General features: G+C 47.1%; 1 protein-coding gene across 5 annotated transcripts in view; it reads left to right on the top strand.

Moving 5' to 3' along the window:
- Positions 1-477: 477 nt before the first annotated feature.
- Positions 478-4,442, top strand: part of Zbtb44 (zinc finger and BTB domain containing 44) — a 51,308-nt gene continuing 47,343 nt past the window's right edge. For 2 of the 5 annotated variants that reach the window (XM_055601340.1, XM_055601339.1), the window contains exon 1: positions 478-879. The gene's annotated coding sequence lies outside the window, so the exon portion shown is untranslated. The remainder of the gene's footprint in view (positions 880-4,442) is intronic. The other 3 variants (XM_055601338.1, XM_055601341.1, XM_055601343.1) reach the window with 3 other exon arrangements.

Here is a 4,442-nt window from a genome sequence, read left to right as displayed (position 1 = left end):
GGGGTGCTTCGCCGCCACAAAATCCACCAGAGAAAAACAGCTTCTTTCGGCAGAGAGTTTCTGGGATAAGCAAATCGTCCTAACGCCTGCTTCCCTCGGTGCAGGGCCAGGCGGCGGCGAAAGGATGAACCGCGCAGGCCTTACGGCGCTTAGGCAAGTGAAGCACACAGACAAGTGCACAGACCGGGTCAAGGCCCGCGGTGCTCCTGTGTCTGGCTCGCACCACAGGTTAAGGACAGCTCGCTCCGCGCTTGCGCAACAGCCACCCTCCTCCCGGCCCCGCCCCTCCCCCTCCCGAGCCGGGCCGTCCGCGCAGAGCATTGTGGGACACAAACAAAGTGCCCCCAAACAGGCTGGAGTGAAACGAGCGGCTACGGCGGCGCCGGGCCGCACGCGCGCTGCGGCGGCTCCCTCCCAGCCTCCCGTCCCCTCCCCTCAGTCCCTTTCCCCTTCCCCACCCCGCCCCGCCGAGCCAGCGCGAGCCGTCGGCCGCCCTCGGCAACCGCCCCCAACGGCCGCCCGCGAGCCGCGGGGCTGGGCCCCTCGCTCCTCCCCTCGGGCCCACGGTCGCCAGGCGCTCTCCTCGTCGCGCCTCGCACTCTGGCACCTCGCGGGCACGCGGGTGAGCGGCGGCGCCGCCATGCGCGCCCAGTCGCGGGCTGCACACCGGCCTAGGCGCGGCGGCCCGAGATAGGGCCCCCTGAGGCTCCCGGGGGAGGAGAGGAGCCAGCCGCGCGCTCCGCCCCCTCCCCCAGGGTTGCGGGCGCCGCCGCCGCCGCCGCCACCGCCACCGCCACCTCGCCGCCCCAGCCTGGCGGGGACGAGGAGGAGGAGGAGGAGCAGTAGCAGGCCTCCGGGCCCCCGCACCGCCGCCCGCAGGTAACGGGAGGGGAGGCCCGGCGGGGAGGGCGGCGGGGCCAGCCCTGGGACCGGCACACCACGCGTCGCCCACCTGGACGCGGGAGGGAAAGGAAAGCTGGTTTTGCCACCCCCGGTCCGTGCCGGGGAGGCACCCCCACAGGGTCCCCTCATTGGCCATTGATCCCTGGAGCAGGGCTGGCCTCAGTCCCCGAGGACCCGAAGCAGTCGCCCGGATCTTCTGAGGGAGCAGATTTTGTAATGTAGCCCGCCCAAACGCCGAATGCTCTCCCGGCGGGGTGTTTATCACCGGCTCACCTGGTCTATCCGCGAGCCCCAGACCTGTTCCCTCTTCTCCCAGTCCGCCCCCTCCCCCCCCCCCCCCCCCCCCCCCCCCCCCCCCCCCCCCCTCCCCCCCCCCCCCCCCCCCCCCCCCCCCCCCCCCCCAGGATTTAAACGACACTTTTCTTTTAAAAGAAAAAGAGGAAGAGAATCCAAACACCTCTTTCCTCCTCCTCCTCCTCCCCCCACCCGCCACCTACCTGAGGATCACTCTGTATCTGGTCATTTTCCTGTCGGCCTAACAAAAAGAAAAGAGGTTACCTGCAAGTGAAATGACAACTTAAGTTGTAACTATTTAAAGAAAATTGCATCTGTTTGATTTTTTGTAAACCTTAACCAGAATCTATTGTAAACCACGATGTTCGTGTACTTTCTCGGAACTTACAGATTTTAAGACCAAAACTTGTTTTTTAAGCATGTTAAGCATACTAATCTGTTGAGTGTGTTTATCGGAAGAATTCTCAACTTCCGCTTATTAGCATTTTATGGAGAGATAAGTTAATACCAAAAGCAAACTATACAGTATAATAGATACGAGAGGCTGGATAAAGTCTTGCCATTTCCTTTTGCTTTTTTGGTAGTTCTTGGTTTAAAAAATACTATGTAGATCTTTTTTTTTTCCCCCCTTCCTATTCATTTTGATTTCCAGTTGTCTGTAGTTTTCCCTGGGGAACGTAAAAAATGAGTGTTAATACTTTTGTGTTTTAGAATGATTTGTATTTATTACGAAAACCAGACTTACTTACTTTGTGCAACAGTGCTTTACTTTTTATGTATATAGTCTTTTTCTCAGAACCTGATGATCTTGATAGTAACATTTGAATTTTATAGAAGAGACAGAAACTTAGTAATATTAATTGTACCTTGCCTCTAGGTTATGCAAGTAGTGAGTTGACAATTGAACTCAGAGACAGTTCCCAGTTAAGATGTCTTTTTTTGCTGTACTTCTCAGTAGTGATATAATTTCTTTTATGGCCTGTCCTGAAAGTTTTCAGTTTTACAGAAGTTGTCCAGAAAATACAGTACCAGATTTAGTGATCAACGTCTTCCCCCATATTGTTGCCTGTTTTGTTGTTGCTGTAGTGGGCATCAGACCCCAGTGTAGATGGTTGTGAGCCACCATATGGTTGCTGGGAATTGAACTCAGGACCTCTGGAGGAGCAGACAGTGCTCTTAACTGCCTAGCCATACTCCCAGTCCCCCAAAATTCTTAAATATTTCCTAAAAATAGCAAGTCAGTAACAGCACCCATCAGAGTTTTTGTATTCAAGTTGCCTCAGTATCTCCACAGCTGAAATCAATCAAGATTCTTGGTTGTTTTGTAGAATATGACTACATTTGAGCTTTGACCTTGTCATGCCAAAGCTTTGAATGTCTTTTCATATACTGCTCTTGTTAACTGAAATTTTGGCTATAGACCTGTCCAACTATTGATCCATGTTTGCGTAAGGCCAAGGATATCTGTGAATATAGCCCAACACAAAGTTGTAAACTGAAGAGAGAGAGAGAGTGTGTGTATAACTTAATTGATTGCACGGTTCCTTTGAGAACATTGTAGATGCTAATGATATCTTGTCAAAAGATTGGGCATCCCTGGAAAAGAAGATTTAATTAGTTTAAAGTGAAAACTTACTTGGCAATAATAGTTAAATAGGTGATGCCCTGTCCCTTTGTGTTGTGCATATTAGGAGGATTATAATTTTGGAACACCACACAGTTGATGGTGTTAAATGTGACCATTTGGTGACTGCAAGGTCTTTTGTGAAGGTGTGGTTTGACAGTTTGATTATATATGGTCTTAAGGTAGTAACTTGTAAGAAGCACGTAACTTTTTTCTGACTATATTTTCCTTAGTGATTTTTTTTAAGCTCTTAATTATTTTATTGAAGTTTCCTGAAAAGAAGAGATTTTTTCTTTATTAGGTAATAAACTAGAGTTCTCCCTAAAAATACAGATAAAATACTTGATCACCTTAAAACTTTTTCGAGTTTTATAGTAAAGCGCTGGGGAAGTTGTTATCCTAATGAGCATATTGGTTTTTTATTTTTTCATATTAAGGAGTTTATGATAACCATTATGGTCTTGAGATTTGGGGGGATAGTATTACCAGGGAGTTTTAATTTATTCATTTTATAACCAATTTAGATTCTTTTTTGAAGGCCACATTGCTCCAGGTTTGGAGATAGGAAGCCTTTCAAACGGGTTGTAGTGTATTTTGAACTTAGGATCACCACTATATTGGTACCCTTCCTGGTACAAGATACCCTAGGCTGCTTTTGCCTCTCCATCTGGAAAGAGCTATTTATTCAGGGAGTCTTGAACATTTCAGTGAGAAATGGTATTTACAAACTAAGATCTGAAAGTTTGGCATAATCATTTTATCAACTATTACTGTTTCTAGAAAGGATAGAACTAGGAATTTATTTACTAAACAGGGAGAGTCTCACTCTATAGAGCCCTTGTTCTGGAAATCACAGACACCCTTCTTCTGCCCCTCCAGTGCTGGAATTAAAGGTGTGGGCTACCACACCCAGCCATTTCAAATTTGTTTAATCATGAGTTCATAGTGATACATCTAATTCAAATTAGCAGGACAGATTTTTTTCATCTTTGGGTCTTTTTTTTTCTTTTTTCTTTTTTTTTTTTCCGGAAATGACTATCTTGCTAACAAAACTATTTATTTGCTCTCTGCTCTATTCAAATCATATAAAAATTGCAATACCAGTACTGCTGATTCTTATTAAAGTTGGAGATTTAGGATTTTTTTTTTCTAAGATTTAAAAAAAATTTTGTGTGTATAGGTGTTTTGCCTGCATGTGTCTATGTGCACATGCGTACCTGTGCCCTCAAAGGCTAGAAGAGAGTGTTGGATCCCTAGGAACTAAAGTTATAGTTGCTTGTGAGCTGCAGGTGGGTACTGGAAACTGAACCTGGGTCCTCTGCATGGATGCCAGTATTCCTAAGCCATCTCTCTAGCCCCAGAGTTCTAGTTTTGAATACATAAAATACATACATAGTTCCAAATAATGTTACAAAAACTGTGCTTTTGAAAACTTGACTCTAGGGCCTAAGTTGAAGTCCCAGTACTATCTTTTTTTTTTTTTTTCCCTCCAGAGCTGAGGACCGAACCCAGGGCCTTAAGCCCTCCACCACTGAGCTAAATAAATCCCCAACCAAAGGATTTGTTCGGTTTGGTCTTTCTTTCTTTCTTTCTTTCTTTCTTTCTTTCTTTCTTTCTTTCT

This window comes from Psammomys obesus, unplaced genomic scaffold, assembly GCF_907164565.1.
Source record: "Psammomys obesus unplaced genomic scaffold, mPsaObe1.curated_primary_1811, whole genome shotgun sequence".
In the NCBI taxonomy this organism is placed as follows: Eukaryota; Metazoa; Chordata; class Mammalia; order Rodentia; family Muridae; genus Psammomys; species Psammomys obesus.
The sequence above is the reverse complement of the archived record's forward strand: the minus strand, read 5'-3'. Positions and strand labels throughout refer to the sequence as shown.